We start from the raw sequence: 21821 nt of genomic DNA on the forward strand, positions 1-21821 counted from the left end.
CCAGAATTCGATGACATGATCGATGTCCGAAGAGGACAAGATTTAAGACAGAAGACGAAAATAAGAAGAATTTACAGTTAGTTAGTGCTTTAGGATATATGTGGTGAATGCTTTTACTGATTTTATATAGTTTGATTACAGCCAGTGTATGGGGATATAACCATAATTTGGAATTCTTTTCCAGTCTTACAAAATACATATACAAATTATATTCACATATTTCAGATATTGTTAAATATCTAGTAAAAAGTTGTATATTTTCAAATTATGCTTAACAGACATTAATATGCACAGAAGCGATTCCACGATATCTAAATAGAAAACATCATGTAACTTTTTAGATTATAAATGTATCAATGAAATCTTAAACGAGAAAAAACGGAATATGAACACTAGTATATTTAAATCATACACCTTTCAAGTTTGAATGGTACAGTGGTCCTGAACATTTTTGTTTGTAAACGAGAGGTGCTAATTGTACTCAATCATATATTGATTATCGTGTTGTATCATGCAGATGAATTTACGTTTTGTTCAGGAATGAATACTATATCAACTAAAATATCTTACCTTCACATTGTTGTTTTGAGTCATCTGAAATTAATTTATTTAATTGAATCAATAGTATGTACTAGACGTGACTTAGTTCTAAACTAACATTTCTAGTGGTGTATTGTATAGGCTACGAATACACTCACAATAATATAAGGATTGAAACAGGTGTAAGTTATTATTTTATATGTAAGATATTAAAGATTTTAAACATCTCAGATGGAAAGTGGCCTCGATAAGTAGAATCTTTCTTTCCGTTTTTTTTTGGACAAAAATATCATGCTTACAATAATATATATCACTGCTATACAAAAATCATTGTTGCCATTAGTAATTTGTAAAATACGAAATTATTATATTCATTTATATGTGTATGTTTGTTCTTGTGCGGTAAATAAATTAATACGAATATGCCTAACACATTGCGTCAATTTTTGTCATTTTATGATTTGTCTCTTCGCATTAGTAACAAAGACACCTATATTCTGCAAGAAATTTCTATGGGCATAATGCATATTTACTTTACTAGCAAGTTTTACATATTTCGTTTTCACCATTCAACTCGTCAGCACAATTTAACTCAAAGGTTAATTTTTGTTTTAACCTTAATACTACCTTTGAATCTAATAATTAAATAAAGTGTTTCGTAATCTTTTGTAATTTACCTTAGTATAAGGTAATTAAAATTAAACTAAATTTCAATATTTATAAGTAACGGAGAGGTAATACAAATAAAATTCTGAAAAGATAAATAATTAGTAATAGCTTTATCGCCGTTAGATAAAAAGAAAGTATGTTCATAACACTCAGATGAATGAAAATAACTAAATATATAAAATACCAATTACTTATTAAAAATAATACGGTTAAAGTACGTACCATTGAATATTATTTCGTACACTATAGTACCTAAATTAATCTGAGTAACATAATAACATGTCAGATAATCTATATATATAAAAGAGAACGCACAAAATCCTTTGTCCGCTCATCACGCTAATACGGCTGAACCGATTTCTTTCATTTTTGGGGGGTTGTTAGGATTTGGACCCTAGATGGTTTTTATCATATCACTTTAATTTTCAATTAGCAGTGTCTTGAGATAATTGACCAATCAGGTGTCCATACGTAGAAAAAATCCTTTGTCCGCTCATCACGCTAATACGGCTGAACCGATTTCTTTCATTTTTGGGGGGTTGTTAGGATGTGGACCCTAGATGGTTTTTATCATATCACTTTAATTTTCAATTACCAGTGTCTTGAGATAATTGACCATTCAGGTGTCCATACGTACAAATCCTTTGTTATTAGTTCATCATAGGTATAAAAATAAACGTATTTATATGCAACCCGCATGACCGTGTGACTCGGCGGGTTAACATAACTGACAGGCGCTATAAATCACTTGAAAGCGAAAAAGTAAAAATTATCTAAGTAACAAAGTTTATTGCGTTCCGGGATGACCGCAGCGAAGCGGGGCGGGTTGGGGTGACCGCAGCGAAGCGGGGCGGGTTAACATAAATGACAGGCGATATAATGTTAACATTAGTGCAATCTTCTATGGTTTTTATCATATCACTTGAAAGCGAAAAAGTAAAAATTATCTAAGTAACAAAGTTTATTGCGTTCCGGGGTGACCGCAGCGAAGCGGGGTGAACGCTGCTAGTACTGATATAAGAAGTAAACGAATTCTAATTTGGAAATGATTTAACTGAACACTAAAGTGGTTAATTTAGATTTTTTTATAAATGATTCTTTCACATAGTAGTTTAATATTTTCAATAATAACATAATATTTTTTTAAAAATTTGATAAACCCAATGTAAAAAGTAAAACTATATAATTATCATAGAATAACTTACAAAATATTTTTCAAAAAATACACCAAATAATTTGTTCTATGCACTTCACAACTAAGCATTCTTCACTTGATATTCACCTGATTGTAGCTTCTACTTGATATTTGATTTTTTATAATAATTCCGATAAGGTCTTGACATTTTCATGTAGATCTTCCTAATGGTCGAGTTCTGATAAGAAGTGTTTCTTTTTTACTTTATTACAGTCTGTATACTTCGCCTGTGCTCCTGAAACTCATAGAATTGCTGAACCTAGAAACACCTTTTAGTAAAATGTAAAAAATTCCGTAGTTTCTCATGAATTTTAGTCATTCTCTATTCCCAATCATCCGGTATCCTTGTATTTAGTTTTCTACGCTCCTCTTTCTAATCAATATTCGTTGAAAGGGTTTAATGATATATATATTAAGGTGTCATTAAATAAGTGAAAAAAATTGCTTTCAAATACTTTACCATTTTAATAAAAAGGCATCACATAAAAGGAGTTAATGTAATTTTTCTTTGATTTTTGAACTAACTTTTAGGGGTCGGTTCAATCTTCTAAAGTTTACATTAAAAACTAGGATTGAATTAATAATAATATGTAGCTACAAGAGAAATTATATTTAGTAAATATGTGAATATATTGCTACTATATAATGAAAATTAAAAAATAAACTATTACAAAACAACACTCTCAGTTTTTTTTTTTACTTCAGCTACGTCATTAATATATTTATGTGAAGTAGATATTACCTTGCTTTTCTTCTAGGATTCGTTCTTTTTTCAGACAGTTACATCTGCTTGCAAAAAATCTGATAATAGATCCAGGATTTTGAATAACATCACGATGTTACTGAATACAAAATTTTGCGAGTTCTCTCTAAGTAGAACATCAAGATCAATTGGAGAACGTTTCAATGGTTCTTCTTTGTCTTATAGTTTCAAAACATCCAAACTTTTCCTTTTAGTTTCCTGATAAAAAAAGCAAGCGGAGCAAGCTTTTCTGATAGGTACGAAAGTGTCTGAAGAAATTTTTCATCACACAGTTCGAAATTTCCTTATAGACTCATTCATATTCTATTAAATTTCTAAAACGTGCATGCCATTTCTGGGTCAGTACAAGCAAATGGGGTTGGAAACCAGTTGTTAACGTAAACTTTCACAACCAATGAGCAAATGTCAATTCCTGTTTCTTCTTAGGATGAATGTTTACAAACGAGTTAGCAAAGGTTACAAATTCCTGTCTCACAATGTTCTTTATTTCACGACCATCGACCAGCTTCATAACTAAAGTAAGAAATAATAGAATTTACTCATATAACTAGGAAGAAATATAAGTGATAATATTGTAACACAGACCACCAGTAGCGGATTTACGGGACAAGGTTCTGTTCGGGGTGAACTCTCCAACTTTCCGATTTTCTATAAAAATAAAACTCTGAATATAGTCATTCCTATGATGTTATATCTGATACGCTCCGTTTCAGAAATCCCTGCATTTCTAAAAAAAGAGGTATTCCTCAGCAAAGATCCTTCCCAAAATATTTTCTAATCTACCACTCTTAGATATTACATGCCGCTTAAGAAATCGAATAGATCAATTAATGGGTTGTCCATATATTACATAACGCTATTTTTGACCAATAGAGATAAACTGATCTTTAAATAAGTATCTTTAGTGAGTAAATTGTCCTTGCCATCCATTGGGCTCAAAACACTCGCCCTGAAACTCTACTGTGTATACCTGCTTCTGGAACTTCTCCAAGGAATATGATTATGCGCTCTAAAAGATGTTTGTAATCATCTCATGGTTGAAAATCCTGAAATTGTTTTTAAGGAAACTCTATGAAAATGAAATGAAATCTTAGTTTTACGTCCCACAGTTATGCCGGTTAGGCTAAAGGAGACGGTGATGATAGGAAATGAATGAAATAGTGGAATGAAGAAAGTGGGAGGAAACGGGAGCACTGTGTTTGTCCACCACGGCGCGAGCTGGGATCGAACCAGGAATTCCAAGAACCGGAGGTGAACACCCTACCACTGAACCACCGCGCCAACTAGGAAACTCAATGTTTGATGGATTGTTCGTAGCATTTTTATGAAGAAAACCGTCAGTTGTGGCGGGTTTGAAATAAATTCGGAAAATAAATCCCAATTAATCAGCTTCGGTTTCGTGTAAAACCGCAATAGTGAAGAAATATGTTATTTTTGAGAAGAGAGATGGAAATTATGCTACCTCCTACCTTTAAGGCATTCTGTTCTATTGCCGGTTTTCCCAAAAACAATTATATATATATATATATATATATATATATATATATATATATATATATATATATATATATATATATATATATATGGTTCATTTGCGCCGAGCAATGAGTGACGTTGAAAAAACCCAACCATTTAGTGCAGTACGTAGTGTTCCCTACATGTAAGAGGTGGCATGCGTAAGAAAGCCCTTTGTCTTAGGATAAAAAAATTGTGTATCACACATTTAATCCTGCATTGCATGGTTTCGACATTTGTATAAGTTTTATATATCTTGATATAGCTGCAATAGTACAATTCAAAAGGCTATGTCATGCATTTACTATGCTCTGCTTGGGTTGTAATTGTAATTTTTCCCATTAGAACTCATGTGCTTGAATTTTGGTAGTGGGTAAAAACTAAGTTGCAATGTAAAATCGAAAAAAATAAATTGAAAAACTCATACACTGTAGCGTTAGGAGTTATATTTGATGAATTATATGAATAGCTTTCACCGTATTCATATAGCATAGGAAACGTGGAAGTTTATGGGAAATCAGTTACTGTGGGAACAACAGTCTAAATTCATGGTAACTGAAGCAAAAAGAAAAAAAAGGATAATAACCCTAGAGTTCGAGTGAAGAAAATTGTAAAGATACGTTTCGTGAGTTACCTTATTATGGGATCGAGCTATATGAAAAAATATGTGTTTGTCATTAATCGCGAGCTAGTGGTTCTATTGAAATCTAGCCGAAATTCTTTAAAAATATATTAGGAATTATTAACCGAATGAAATATACTAGGAATTATACTATTCAATGCATTTATCTAATTTGTTCAGCGATTAGCCAAAAGAAACCAGCTTTTTAAACAATCTAAACTACACCTGTAGATTGTAAGCAGCAGAAATCAGTAGGTACCAAAACGATCACTAAATAGACCATCTTCCCATATATATATATATATATATATATATATATATATAGGGGGTACAAAAATCAAAAAACACTTCTTACGGGACACGTAAGTTTGGCCTTCTACTGTACAACACGCGTTGCCGGTAGTTTTTTTTTATTTTCAATTTGTCATGTTGACCTTCCTTTTCCGTCAGCAGTAACTACTTCACCTGTGAGTGTCGTAGTGTGAAAGTGGCGCGGTAAAATGGGCAACCTGACAGACTTCCCAAGATTCATGATCGTTGGTGCCCGTCTTGTTGGAGCTTCAGTGGCAACAGTTTCGAACATTGTGCGGGTATCGAAAGGCACTGTTTCCAATGTCACGACGGCATACACAATTCATGGGCAAATGGCGTCTGCAAAGCACATCAGTAGTTGAAAGACAATCCAGTCAGATAGGGACAGGAACATATTAAAACGGAATGTAGTGGCTAAAAAGAAGACCTCTGCAAGGAAAATTACATCTGAACTCAACTCGGGCCTACAGAACCCGGTTTGATCGAAAACAGTGAGACGGAAACTTCAAACAATGAAAATCCATTGCAGGGCCGCTATCGCCGAAACCCTGGTCACATCAGTAAATGCGAAGAGGCGTATCCAGTTGTGCAAGGACCCCAAGCCGTTGACTCATGAGCAGTGGAAACACGTAATGTGGTCCGATGAATCGACATTTAACTTGTTTCCAACAGCTGGTCGCGTTTACGTCTGGAGAACACCGTCGCAGTCCTATGATATACACTGTCCGCTCTCAGCTGTAAGGCATTTGGGTGGTTCTATTACAGTATGAGCAGTGATGTCGTGGTTTGCTGCAGGGACCGTCATAGAATTGCATGGAATGATGAATGATAAGGCGTGTGAGGCCATTTTGGGGGACCAGTTTCTATCCATGATACAAATATTGTTTCCTGATGGTGATGGCATCTACCAAGGTGAATTAGTACCCTGTCACGCTGCTAAAACCGCGAAAACATGGTTTGAGGAGTATGGCCAGGAATTATCACACCCTGGGTCCTTGGGTGGATCACTGGGCTATTCTGGCCTGAGGTAGAAAGGCGTGTTCAGTCTCATCACCCTCCACCAGCATCCCTAAGGAACTGGAGCATGAATTGGAGTAACAATAGTACAAAATTCCACACACCACGATTGAGGAGCTGTATACGTCCATTTCACGTCGGATCCAAGCTGTTTTGGACTCAAAAGGAGGCCCCTACAACATCCTACGCATGATTTTCACACTTTTGCAAACATTTTAGATCTTTTGGCCAACTACTGTATATATATTCGATGTATATTAATTCACAAAATCTCGTCTTTTATTAAAGTTGCTTAATCCATATAAGCCAGATAATAATTTCAAAATAATTATATGAAAATTTGGCATACGATTAAGCCATATAGAAAGCGTTTTATCAAAAGATTATTCGAAATATTTTTGTACATATAATCCGTAACTGTGCTAGAATTATTCTTAACATGCTTGCACAACTGAGTACCTCTACATTCATAGGAGTACATACTGAAGTTCCAAGTTATTCCTAAATGACCTTAGAAGACCAAATATAAACATGATTATTACAACTGATAGATTTATTGTACTAAACTCCCATATCTAACATGTGTATACGTTATTTCTAGTATTCAAACTAATCCTCGCGTAACCACATTTACATTATTAGAGATAGCAATTCCACAACAAGAGACAACATAAGAGTTCCCAAAATTACCTATCCGTCTTCACCTGAATGCAATCCAACAGATTTGTTTGTGCAGAAAATGTTCTAACAACGATTATTCAATATGAATGCATGTGTCAGCATTTCGTAATTTTTTTTCTCAGGATCATTCCAAAAAAAAAAAAAAGAAATTTTAGATTACATGTTCTTCATATGCAGAATGTTCTAAACAAGCACGTGCACCGACGCGAACAATAGAGACTATTTGCTAATAAGCATTTGGAGAACATTCGTGTACTTTCATGGCCACTCTTGATTGGATTAAAAGGGTCAAGAAATGACCTAGTAAACATGATAATATAAGATGGTGTCAGAAAATTAAGAAGAAGTGTGGGTTAACTTGAACACGGAGAGTCCAAGATAGATAGCTGTGGAGAAGTATTTAAAGACCTTCATACATCAGTGGATTCAGGCTTCAAAAATAACAAACAGGCCAACTAAAATTTTATCAAATTACTGGTAATTATAAAGGCAATATACTTTGCGTTCAACTTTGCTCAAATAACCAGAGAAAGATTGAACAATGAACTGACAGGAAACGAAGCCCGGTCTCCTGCATGTTAGATGTTTCCTTTACCAATAAGAATCACTTTCTGAACAATTCTTACTTTCATGCGTGCGTTATTCCTTTTCCATATGTTGCCAAAGTAAGGCTACGTCGTAGTATCGAACAACTCTCGAAGGTGTCGACATGCCAATCTAACATTTTATGTGAAAATAAGTTTATGAATATTATTTTCCAAGATAATCAAGATCTGCAATTCCGAATTCTATTTTCAGTTTTTTAGGATAGTATACCACTAGAATACTGAATAATACCGGGCTCTAGTTGTGCAGGGCAACATGTTCTGAAAAGTACATACGCAATTTACCTTAGTATTCTTTGATTTTTTGTCGAAGACACTTATAAAATTGAATTATCTTTGCTATACATCACACACACACACACACACAGAGAGAGAGAGAAAGAAAGAGTGAGAAAGAGAGACTGAGAATTAGCTTCTTAAACGATAATAACTTTCCTTATCGTGTTTGTGTTAACTCATCAGGGGTCTTCTGGCACTGTTCACACACAGAAACGAACACCATCCAACGTGAGGTAATTGTGCCACTTTAACGCACGAGCTGTTGTTTAATGTAAAACAGTACTGCATTTTATATGAAATTTGACAATTACTATGAAGCCAACATTGGGCCTCGACACCTCGAGGAGAATCTATGCACGGTTTTACATTCATGGATTTTTTAAACAAAACTGCCAACTCGCAATAGTTCAATATAGTTTAAGTGTGACACTTTAAATGCCAAGAAATGTAACAAATATATCGAAATCAGTATAAAAATATGATTACTTACTATGTTTCGTATTTCTTCAAAATAACTAATCACGATTTCTACATCATCATCGCTATTATTTAATTGTGTATATCTTCTCGCTTGCACTTTTTGTGTGCCGTACAGCGCAAGTGAACCATCTCAACCACGCTCATACCGGAGAACAAACGAATTCTTATATTTGAGTTTCATTTGAAGACCTCCCTTGCAATTAATACATATGAATTGATTTTCGTCAAATTTTGGTCACCCATGGTCACCACTGGCCATCAATGAATAGGTCGCTATAACAGCCACTAGGTCTCGGCGTCAAAGACATAGAAGCTTACTATTGTAATGTAATTGTTCCATTTGTCTTATTTTTCTAAAACCTATCTTAATAATATTTCACCTCTTACTCTTACATTTTGTTAGCTTATTACAAATAGTTTTACTGTATACTGTGATAATCTTAATTAAGATTAGAGATTAAAAGACTTAGTAAATTATCAAAGAAAGACAAATAAAGATGAATATTTATCGTCATCAAGTGTCGGTTTATAAATATATTCTGGAAAGGTTACTATCATAGCAAGTTTTTACAATACATGAAACACAAGATGTCCAAACACACCTACACTTAATATTTGTGTTCAGTGTCTCATGTGTACCAAATAAGTAAAAAAAAAAAATAATAATAATTTCGTGGACCGGCAAAGAGAAAGGCATTTCACTTTGAACACGTTACCGTCATCCTCTTCTTATATTCTTTTGCCGGTGTCCAGTGTTGAATGAATTCATGGGCACAAACACTGGAAGATGACAACCGCCTTTAATCGAGTTTTCAGAATGGGTTGAATTCACTCTTCTGCGCTTTTGCCTTCCAAAGTTTTATCATAGGGACCTCGAGATTGCTACAACTTTCCGTTCTAGTATTGTTATCATCAACACAAGCACAGCTATCATTCCTAATGATACTAAAGAATTCACAGACTTCTAACAGGAAATTTAAGTACCCCATTATATCATATCGAAAATCACCAAAAATTTGCTATCTTTGCTATATTCAATCCGTGCGTGTTCCAAGGCCATATCAAAGACGTGAAAGAATCACTATTCCTACAACAAATTTTTTATACTTCTTAAAATTTTGTACAGTCGGGATTCTTTTACTAAGTCACGAAAGCCAGGCGGTATGCCAAAATAATTCGATGTTAACAGAAACAAAACATAGCATTGCTTCTTGATGAAATTTCATGTATGGCTTTTAGTTATCTAATACTCAGGCCGGGATTGAAGAAGGGTAAGAATACGGAAAGATGTTGGCCAGGGCCTACGTTGAAGGTGCTAACCCGGGAATTACCTGGTTAGAGTGAGGAAAAACTCCTGGATAGCATGGTCAGCCACTGGAATACAACCCAGGATATCCCGAATGCTACGCCAGAGCTCTACCACTCTACTAGGGCAGATCAGTCAATTGTTCTTTGAAACTAGCAACAAGGAGGTAGGCCTTGAATAATAATATTAGAGATATGCTATGCTACACATGACTTTCTTAGGACAATACTAAATGCGAGGATCGAGCCCCTTCATGGCTAAGCGTTTAGCGCACGCGGCTCTGGTGTGGAAGACTCTGGTTTACTCCCCTGTGGGAGCTGATGTTGTTCGTATTCCACATTAATCAGTAGGTTCACGTCTTATATAGTCTCGCTGCTGAACGGGAAGTCAAACTAAAAAGCAACTCAACTCAACTAGCCGAGGCACATACATATAAGCTGGATTTCAGGGGGCTGACATGCTTCTTATATCGAACAAGTGTTTTAAAAGACGATTACTACGTTCGTTGTACAATCTGACATTAATAATTAAAATTCATGCATGAAAACATGTCAACGTTACAAACAAACATATGTAATAAATAAATAAGTATCACCTGCTGCACTAACCTGCATATTTCTAGAATATGCAGACATTGTATTGCGATCTTATCATCTAGTGTTCACGTTTCAAACTACTTGCAAATTGGTTCTAAGGAGGAAGGTTTGTTTAGCGACCAAGCGTTCCCAATTACTACAGAAATTGTTTCTAAGGTAGGAATTGTCTATAAAGTGATGGTCACTTGAGCAACCACTCATTAAGCTCAGGCCTGACGACGTATATATATATATATATATATATATATATATATATATATATATATATATATAGTAAGAGTGGTAAAATTGGTGATAAGAAAGGTTAAGGGGAGAAACAAATTTATATCGAAATGTTTTGCGTCGTAACATGAAATTTCTTTATAAGTGAGCACGAAGGTGAAAATTTGATATAAGTTCGTAAGTTACGACCATCATGGGGAAAAAGTTTAATACTTTACTATATATATAAATTATATTTAAGACAAGAAAAGAAATGCAAAATACAAGTACTTAACTAGAACAATACTTTATTGTTTACCAGAAGTTTAGGAATAGGCAACATACAAAGTGTGTTATTATGTATTTATTCAAGTGTTGTAGATCTGTGAAGTACTGAGCAGTTTACATTATATTAAAATTGTTCAATTTATCTGTAGACTGTAAATAACACAGAGCCTCGCGGAAATTGAACATAAAAGTGAGACACCCTAAGTTTTTTACAATTTGTAATAAATACCCTAATCGTTGATCTTAAAATAAAGCAAAATTATAGACATTTCTTAGTGACACTCTATATTGTTGCTAAAAATATTTTTTAAAGTTGTTTATCTAAAGGTGGAAAGTAAATTTAATTTGACTTGCCTAGATAAGAAGTACAAGAATGCAACCTCACCTAACTTGTCGCCCAAAGTTCTTATTATGTAATCACCATAAAAACTTTCTTCTTCTTGTAGACCTGAAAAAAGATATATATAATGATGAGTCACATATATAAGTTAAATAATGCGAGCAATAACAAGCAAATCTTAAAACGGAAAGTGTAATGGTGAGCGCTACTCTTACAACTTACTTCAGTGTTGTAGAAAATCATCATGACACCGACAGCTGTTTAAATTTCGTACGTCGTTCAAGTTCGGAAATGCAGAGATTTCTTACTAGCAATTGACTGGCACGTTATCCTGTATGCGAGCTTAAGAAACAACAGAAACAACCGAGAGGGGTGGAGTAAAATATTGAATATATTATGTAAACATTGTGTTAAGCTTGACCTCAAATAAATCGTTTCAAGAAGAATGCAGATTTGTATCCAAATATACAAAGAAAAGGAAGCATAATTGTGGCCAGATGTTATACAATACATTAAGATACGTTAATAAATTGTAGATTATAGGACTCTCCTTCAGCTAACTCGTTGAATGATTTTAACAACAGTCTACAAACTTCCGTAGTGTTTTGACACTATATTAAATGTCATTATTCTTTCTACATTTCTTCTTTTATATTAATTGTACAAAACATGAAAAGCAAGCATCCATAGTAGAACATACACGCAGGATTTTCATATTAGTAAGTACTAACTGAACACAATAAAAAACACTTTTTCAACAATTTTTAATATACGTAGTTACACGGGAACACATTATTAGTGACTATATACTTTATATGCTTCAACATAAAGCATTTTACTTTCACAGGAAATAGATTATAATGCTTAACGTACTGCATGTGTATCTCTTCATGCATGATCACTTCATTGACATGGAAATTATTAATGGATCAAGATGAATTGGTGTCAACATACTTTGTATCATTGTGTGTTTTTCAAAGGATTTTACTGTAAGTAACAGCTACGAGAAATGATCATATGCTGAATATATTACACTTTACATATAAAATTTTAAAATTATGTGTTAGTGTAAATATTATGTTTATATTGTTGTATGATTTCAATTCTCATATTGTAAATATTTTTTTAATGATTTAATTTCTAAACTTCTAAAATTTAACTCTCCATCAGATGATAAAAAGGAATACATGGTTATTTCTATTTTTTATATCTACAAATTCCTAGGTATAATTTTGTAATGGCACAGACTATTTTTTCTTTGTTACATGATTCATTTTCTAAAAAGACTTATATAATTACTGATCTTTTGTTATTACATATTTGCTTTGTTTCTGTTCTGCCCTCTTATTCATTTTCCCTTTTTGTTGACCTGTGAATTTAGTGTTTTCATTTAAATCTTGAAACTATGGTTTTATGTCTAAACGGAGAACTTACGTTTTAAGTTTTCTTACCTTTGAAGTCATTGACTTTTATGAAATGTTGCGGTGCTACGAGATAGTTTGCTTCATCGCAAATACTTAACATTTTAATTCTTTATATATTTACTTCCGTATTATGAAGCAATTAATATAGAGATATCGGTTGTTTGGATACCGGCGATATAATTATATCTGATATCGGGGATGTAATTTGATATCACGCTTTATATTTCTTTTCTGACATTTGTGAAAATTTATTTTTGTAATGAATATGTTGATAATAATAAAAGTAATATTTAAAATGATTATTTAGTGTTTTATTTCCCTAAAAGTCAATAAAAGCCCTCAGCCTAGTTAATGAAGAATAAAATACTACAAGAATATAAGCGATTCTTAACAGTATTACCCACCTTTAAGAAAAATATAATTTCACTGTTATTCTAAATTACATATTTTATATAAATTAATTAGTAATTACTTTTCCTTAAGGTTTAAGACAACAAAATATTTTTCAAATGCTAAATTTTTTGTGCGTTTTTCGTAAGGGAAAAGAGATAATGAAAGGTATCTTACCACAATAATAGATAATGTTATTCTACATTCGAAAATATGAATCGAAAAATTTTTCAGGGTTGTTATCCATTAAAATTATAGTGTGATCAAAATTTGAGTTACCCGAAAACATAGGTTAAGGCAGAGACTAGAAAAATGAACTAGTAATATTTGTATTTATTTTGTAATAATTTTCATAAGTTACTACAAAATAAACTAGTTATTTCAAAATAAATTAAAAATTATTTAAAAAGTAGTTAACAAGGAACAAGGACAAGATTATAAGTCATCAAGTACAATTGATTTCATTTTTCTAGTCGCTACCCTAACCTATTTTTTGGGTAATTCCAAGTCTGATCACAGTGTAATTTCTATGGACGGCAACATTGAACATACTTTTGATTCATATTTTGGGATATAGAATAACATTATCTATTACTGTAGTAAATTTCATTTCATTATCTGTTTTCACTTATGAAAAAAAGACGAAAAAACTGTTAGCTTTTGGAAGATGGTTTGTAGTCTGCAGCCTTAAGGAAAAATAATTACTAATTAGTTTATAGAAAATATCTATTTTAGGATAACAGTGAAATCATATTTTTCTTAAAGATGCGTAATACTGTTAAGAATTGTTTAAATTCTTGTAGTCTTGTATTCTTCATTAACCAGGGTGAAAGATTTTATTGAATTTTAGACAAATGAAACACTAAATATTCTTTTAAAATACCACTTTTATTATTATCCACATATACATTACAAAAATAAATTTCAACACTGGCAGAAAAGAAATATGAAGCGTTATAACATATTATATATATATTGCATGATATAATTATATTCGATTATGGCCTAAAACTACATATAAAATTCTTTTATATTTCCAAAGTGGATGTAAAATTAGGAATACTTACCAAACGTTTAAAAAAATTATTTACTTAAATTTAGATTTGAACAACCTTTAAATTAAAATACACGATGACGACAAATTTAAGACATTTGGTAATGCATTTTATGCGAGAAGGAGTTGATGCATAACAATTACCATCTAGTGTTTCGTTGTAATATACAGTACATATAAGTATATTACATTCAAACTTTTTAAGTGTTCCTAAGACGCTATAATGAATTACTCATACTAGTCGTCGGAATTAATACAATTTATATAATCATTACAAATTATCATATGGTTAATCCTTATGTCAGGATTAAATTGTGTTCTTTTATTTTTAATTTTACTTTGGGTTACTGTCTCATCTTTTGACATGATGAACAACTCCACGCTTACAATCCTACCATAGATTCTTTAAGATTAAGTTTTCAGATTTTTAGTTACTACGTTATATAAATGACGAGAATCAGATTATTGTAGTGTGCTGTCATTAACCCCTTGCCATATCTTGACGCGCAGGACGCGTTGCTTTTCACTTTTCACTTTCGTATTTTGTTGCGTGTCACGCGTTTCGATTTTTGAGCGGCTGTTTTCGTTTGCTGTCAATAGACGGCAGAAACTTACAGGTTTCCTGTGTTTTGGGAACATCTGTTAGTTTACGTAAGCGCCATAAGGGGCACAGATGTTTGTTTTTGTTATTTACAAGACAAATTAAACAAATGAATGTGTCAAGTGGAATTTAAAGATGGAAATGAAATGAAATTTTGAGTTTGACGTCCCACGGTTATGCCGGTTAGGCTAAAGGAGACGGTGATGATGAGTAATGAATGAAATGGTGGAATGAAGAAAGTGGGAGGAAACGGGAGAACCCCGAGAAAACCCACGCACACGGTGTTTGTCCACCACAAAGTTCACTTGGCGGAAGCAGGGTTTGAACCCGAGACCCCTAGCACCAGAGAATTTAAAGATGGCTATGCGCAAGAGACCATGCAATAAAGCAAATAACATTGCAAAGAAATTACGAAAAAAAGTCATATGTGAAGGGGTTAAACATAGTTCCATAAATTTTATAAGCATAACCCTTGTTGTCCGTTCTGGTTGGTTTAGGTCGTTATGTGTTTTTGAACTTTTAATATAAAAATCTGAATTTCACAGCCACATGTACTATATTAATTAGATTCACCAAAATAATACATGAAAATAAGATTGAATTTATCTCCGCTTCGACGGAAGATATAGCACTGTAAAGTTGTAATAAAATACATAGATTTCTAGCACAATTTGTTCAGATAGTCTGAGGTATTAGCCCCCAGCCTCGCCTTATGAACATCTAAAGTGTAATATTCGAAACGAAACATTGTTTAACTTGGTTGTCTATTTCTTTAGATTAATATTAATATTATATTTCCCAATGGGTGTTGTTACTTGTAAGGCTTACTGTGATGCAACTATGAGTCATTCAGTTACAAAGCGGTTCTTGCCCATTTATATTAACAGACAGAAAAGCGAGAAAAACTACAGTATAAGGTTCATGCGTTTTGTAGAACTGGAAATGTCTAATGATGCTCAAGTTTTGTTCATGAACACACAGAAGTATTCCCAAGTGTACAACACATGCAGACTATACACTTACTTTTTTCGATTTATGGTGAATGATAAGAACCATTCTGGAACTGGAGCTCTAACGTTTATCATTGTCATCAACAAGTATATATTTTGACAGAACTGTTCTTTACGCCATTTGCAATGAAATGAGTTGAGAAATATTCCCTTAAATGTACCTTAGACGTTGGTTATCACAAACGATATCATACTTTAACTGTGTGCATTAATGGGCATTTTAATCAGTAATACAAAAGAAGAGGGTTCATAAGAGAAGATGTTTCGTTCTAGGGAGTTTAATGTATTGAGTTATGTACTTATAAAGTAGGATCGTTCGTAAATATATATATATACAAATTAAAGGCAAAAGTTTATAATGAATACAGTGAAACATTCTTAGTGCAACAGAACACAAAAACGTGAAACATTGTTGTGGCTTGTACAATAACCATATAAACTCTGTGGAAACCTACGCAACAATTAGTCCGGATGCCGCCACAGCTTTCTGCACTTTCAGACCAAGGATAAACATCAGCAATCATGATAAAGGATTTATGTGGAACTGAAGAAAAACCTGATGCTTGTAAATATCTTTGATAACTCAAATACCACAATAAAGCTGCTGTATGTATATACGACTCCAAAAGTGCATTACCACCTGCGATTCTCCTTTTCCTACAATAGCAGGTAAGCCAAAAAGCTCGGCAATTGGGCTGGTTGCGAAATCGAAAGGCGTTGGACCAAACCTCAATTTTGTAACAAATATATCAGTGTGGCAAACTTCAATAACAGAATAAAACGAATTATTAAAAATGATAATTTCATTATCGTGGCGGAGTTGAATGACATCAAAAGTTACAAAATGATCTTACTTAAGCAGTTCAAACAAGATGAATGGCAAGAAACACATATCACAGGAAAGCATTTATCTCCTCCCCCCGCAACAAAAAATAATCTCATAAAAAAGAAAATAGTTACATAATGTGAAGGTTTAATGTAAAAGCCTCACCAAATATTTTGAAAGTTGACGACGGAAAGGCAACAACAACTGAACCGAAGTGCATGTGAATAAATTGGGCACAGATATTGCAGACGTGAAATCAGGATACGTGTTTCGTATTTTCCTGCAAAAAAAAAAAAAAAAAAAAAAAACTTTTGGGTGGACTCAGCGTTTGCCTTTTGGGCGTTAATTTTCACAATTTTGGGTGGGGGCGTTTTCCCCTTTACAGTTTTTCCACAGAAAATAGAAAACGAATTAGATTTTTTTTGCATATTTTCACTACACAAAATTTCGTTGCAATTCTTCATGTTCTTTAGGCACTTCTGGTATACTGTTATTAGCACTTTTGATATTTCGTGATCAAAGATTTGGAGGGGTCCGTGGCGCAACTAACCGTTTTTTTTTTCAGGAAAATACGAAACCCGTATTCCCTCATTTTATGTCTACAATATCTATGCACAATTTCACTTCGGTCCACTTGTTATTACCTTTCGGGCGTCAACTTTCAAAATTTTGGGTCTGGGTTTCCGCTCCCTAAAACAGCTTTACCGCAGAAAATAAAAATACACGTATTCGTTTATTATATGTGTAGTATCGACCTACCAAATTTTATCAAAATCGGAGTGTTACACTTGGGAAGTGTTACTTGTCAGTCATTGTAGAACTATTTTCCTTGTTTCTCCATCAATAAAAAATATCTGACAAGTAAAGGGTCCAAATGGATGAATCGAGTTGCGGGATGAGACGTAGTACGACTGATAGAGGATAAGGAAATATGTATATTTGCAAAATTATAAGGGCTGAACGTCATAAGAAACGGAGGGTGTCAAAATTGATGGATAGGAAAGCTATGCTATGTTATTGAAATACATCAAATAAACTGTTGAATCATGAAAATAGTGAGAGATAGACAATGCAAACGGTGATAGTTTCACATATTGACAGAAGAAGAATGGGCAGAGTAGATCACGAACCTCTGGCGGCACCTTGAAATCCGTCATTTTGAAATCTGATAATTTTGGAAATGAAAAGGTAGTGACGAGATATATCAATTAGGGCTAGTATGCTCTCAAAAGTCAATTATGAACTTTAGTGATCGTTATCTGTACTTCTTTGTTAGATTTAGGATAATCTTCATAGTTATTTACGGAAATCTAGGAGATTGATACTCGTATGTTGAAATTCTGGACTATCACGAAAACACATGTAAGTTGAACATGTCCAAAGCCAAGACAACTAACCTCGAAATTTGATATCCAAGTTGTATATTATTATATTTCACTGTCGAACTTCAAATTTCACTGTTAGTTTTCTTGGTTTGTAGATATGTGAGTTATTTCTTGTCCATAATACGACTAATAATGCTAAAAGACTCACAAATCAAATTTAGTTCGTACCTTTAGTATTTCTTACAATCAACTTAAAATTGTAGTTCTTAGCCTTTGGAAAATTATGAGCCTTATGGACTCCTTCTTTCTTACAAATATTAGTATCAATAATACAATCTATTAAAAATTATCTTAATGGTAACCCACCGACAAACTGTAAGCAATCCCTGTAAAATGAAATGAAGTATTTCATTTTAACGAAACACGATTATGCTCTTTAGGCTAAGGGAGACAATGATTAAGGCAAGTGAATGTTGATGGAAGATACGATGGAATGAGAATGTGGAAGGAAATTGAAGTATCCCAAGAAAACCCACACATGATACGATGGTGTCCAGCACAAAATTTCTTGGCTGAGGATTGAACCAGAGGCCCCACGTACCAGAGGCAAGTGTTTACCACTGAGTCACCTTGTCTTCCTCCAGTCCCTAAGAGACGCAGGCATCCAATTAAGAATAACTGACATAGAAAAACGTACTTAAAATTTTCGCACAAAGGAAACTCCACGAATCCCACATTCTGACCGTTTGTACTTCCTGTATGTTGGTTTATCACACACATTATTTAGTATATCGATACATCTGTCAGAATCATAGTGTTTCCTCCAAAGTAGAGGCACGGTGACTTAGTGATGGAGCGCTTACTTCTGGTGTGGGATGGACCTCGTTCGATCCCAGACTATAAAATTTGTAGTGGATACCATCGTACCCGAATGTGTCCATCTTAGCTTTTTTTATAATATTAATGATGTTCTTGCAACTTTGACCGTGTTCTAAGATTCCTGTTTGTTGAAATATCGTATTTAATTGTAGTTAACTTCCCTCGGTCAACGTTTCATAAAACATCTTCATAATTCTTCAATTTATTTGAGGTGGCCTTTGTGCTGCCTCTGTACCATATCGGGTTGTGCATTAATGGAAGCCATGGCTAAAAATAATATACATTTCCTATCCCCCGACTTCGATCCGACATTCTGTTCTCGAGTTACGGCTGTTTTGGGCACTTTTCCGACTGGTTTTTGGCTGGTCATAGCGCCAAAAGGAAGCATTGTGCACCCAGGTTGTCTTATCATGGTGTCAGGAATGAGCTCTCAAACGTTGGAAGTGTTGTTTTGAAACACCCTCTATATTTCTATCCTGTTTCTGATTAGCTTCTCTTTGCCTATCAATTTCCAGTATTCCCAAAACAAACCAAAAGTGAACTAAATTCACTAAATCGCTTTCCCCTATGCTTTCTTCTTGTATAGTACTTATTATATACTTATATTGTAATTGACAGAGATTGCCAATATTGATTAAAATATCTGGTTAAAATTCTATTAGAGGAATTCCCTCTTCAGTACAGAAATTCCCTTCTTGCATCCTACCTCCATTTTAGGCGAGGTGGGATTAAGTAAGATGGGAATTCCCATCTCGCCTAAAATTGTAGACTCTTATTTTGGAGATATAAGTGGCTGATAAATCGTTAGGCGAGGTGGGATTAGGCTAGATGGGGTGGAATCATCTGAAAAGGTAGGGGTACGGTAGGTAGCGGCATGACGTCACGCCGTCCCCCATGCCTATCTTTGCCCATTGTAATTGCTTTGGAAGTGGGAGGACGCCGTACACAGTTTTTTGGAGGCGGGGATAGGATCCCCCGCGTTCCCACGCACTTTAACCCCTGTTGCTAAGTATTAATTGCTGTGAGGACTAACGAAAATAATTATGTAATAATAATAATAATAATAATAATAATAATAATAATAATAATAATAATAATAATGTATCTGAATGATACAGATATTTTTCCAACTTTTATTACAATTGCTGTGGGTTCCCATGAATCTGGTTACATTGTTTTTGTAAGGAATAAAGAGGCTTCAAACAACAATATAATTTGTATAAAAGAAAAAAAGCCTTATCAGTTGCTTTAGAAAGAACTAAGCACTGACAAGTGACCTTGTGTCTGTTTTTTAAACACAATGTTACGAGCCACAGAAGCCACCACGCCTGCGGTTTGCTTGCTTTTTTGCCTCAGGCAGCTTCAGCACTAAAATTAAAACTTTGCCGCAGGCAGACAGTACTAAAATTCTGTCAATTTATGTGTAGCTATCAGTCAACCACACAGGTTCTTTGAAAAGCTGAATTTTACAAGAAAGGTTTTGTCCGTTGGATAGGAAACGAACGAAGCCCATCGTACGTTGTAATCCCTTCCCCTCTTTTGCACACTGTGTGAAATTTTACTTGTATACTGTAGTAAGTTACAGAAAAGAGAATGCTATTTTTTAAAAATCACATTATCGAATAAGATTGACCATTATTACAGATGAAAACTATTCTTTTAACAGTCGTCGTACTTAGTTGTCTGCACTGAAATTCCCATAATGTGCTTTCTTCTTTTCTAATATGAGCTCCGAGCTTCTTCGTGGCTAAGTGGTTAGCGTACGTGCCTTTGGCATGAGAGACCAGGGTTCGATTCCGGTGAGAGCTCATGTAGTTCGGGTTTCTCAATTAATAAGTAGGTCCCGTCTTATATAGCCTCCCTGCTGAAAGGGACGACAAAATCAACTCAACTCATATTGAACATCATAGGAGATATAACTCCGAGGTAAATTTTGTCCCTGGAAAACCTCGCAAAGTCATCAACGGTACGAAATATGTCTATAATGCAACATGTCTATCATTTCCAACTCTATGCTCTGTGACCTAGTTTGCTTTTCATGTTTTCAGTAAACTAGACAGACAAAAGGGAGAATAGAGGCTTTCTTCCAGAACATTGTGTTCGAGGGTGGGGGGTCACACAGGCTCGTATCCACGGGGAGTCTAGGGGGTCGGGCTCACCCAAAATTTTTACATTAGAATGATTTATGAACATTAAAGTAGTCAGCCATTAGGATTTTTTTTGTTTTAGGATGATACCAGATTTGACTCCTGGTGTAAGATCAACTTTCAGTCCTGTGTCATTTGCAGGTCTCGTCTCATACAGATTCGTTGAAAAACCCTGAAACATGTGCTATGACTAGTATGCGAACTTAAGTTTTTTTAGCAAAAGAGAGAGAAATTTCTTGCTTTAGACTCTGAACTGTAATCCAGTTTTTCTGGAGGGGAGGTAGTATGGTTGAGAACGACCAATCAGATTCAAGTTCCCAACCCACATTAAAAAGATCTTCCTTTATAACTTTGGTGTTGTATAAGGACGAAAAACGATTTAAAAAAATAGGTGGTTTTGAAATAGAGAAAGGACAGTACCTGAGCTTTGTTAGTATTACTAGCATATATTACCCGCTTTGCTAAGTTAAAATGAAAACTTAATAGCACAACTCCGTATTTCATGTGTTTAGTACCCGAGAAATATGCTGTTTTCGTTTTTAATGGCATTGATTTAACGGGATGATCTACCTTTACTGGGCACAAAAATTTTTATATTGGACCTCATGGGGAGAACATGGCTACCGAATTTCCTCAGTTTCTAACGAACTAGGTGTCTCTAATGGGAAAGAAAAATTTGCAGCATTCTACAGAAATATTAACGTATTTTAAACATGATCGAAAGTACCACTGTTCATCTAAGCGACCCAGAAAACT

At 34.1% G+C, this 21821-nt stretch overlaps 1 long non-coding RNA gene across 1 annotated transcript in view; it reads right to left on the bottom strand.

Annotated features, from left to right (window-relative positions):
* Positions 1-556: 556 nt before the first annotated feature.
* Positions 557-21821, bottom strand: part of LOC145682969 (uncharacterized) — a 220979-nt gene continuing 199714 nt past the window's right edge. The window contains exons 4-5 of the long non-coding RNA XR_014130961.1: positions 11455-11517; positions 557-594 (exon numbers count right to left, since the gene is read on the bottom strand). This is a non-coding gene — a long non-coding RNA (uncharacterized LOC145682969). The remainder of the gene's footprint in view (positions 595-11454; positions 11518-21821) is intronic.

This window comes from Thermobia domestica, chromosome 4 (assembly GCF_964235325.1).
Source record: "Thermobia domestica chromosome 4, izTheDome1.hap1.1, whole genome shotgun sequence".
NCBI lineage: Eukaryota > Metazoa > Arthropoda > Insecta > Zygentoma > Lepismatidae > Thermobia > Thermobia domestica.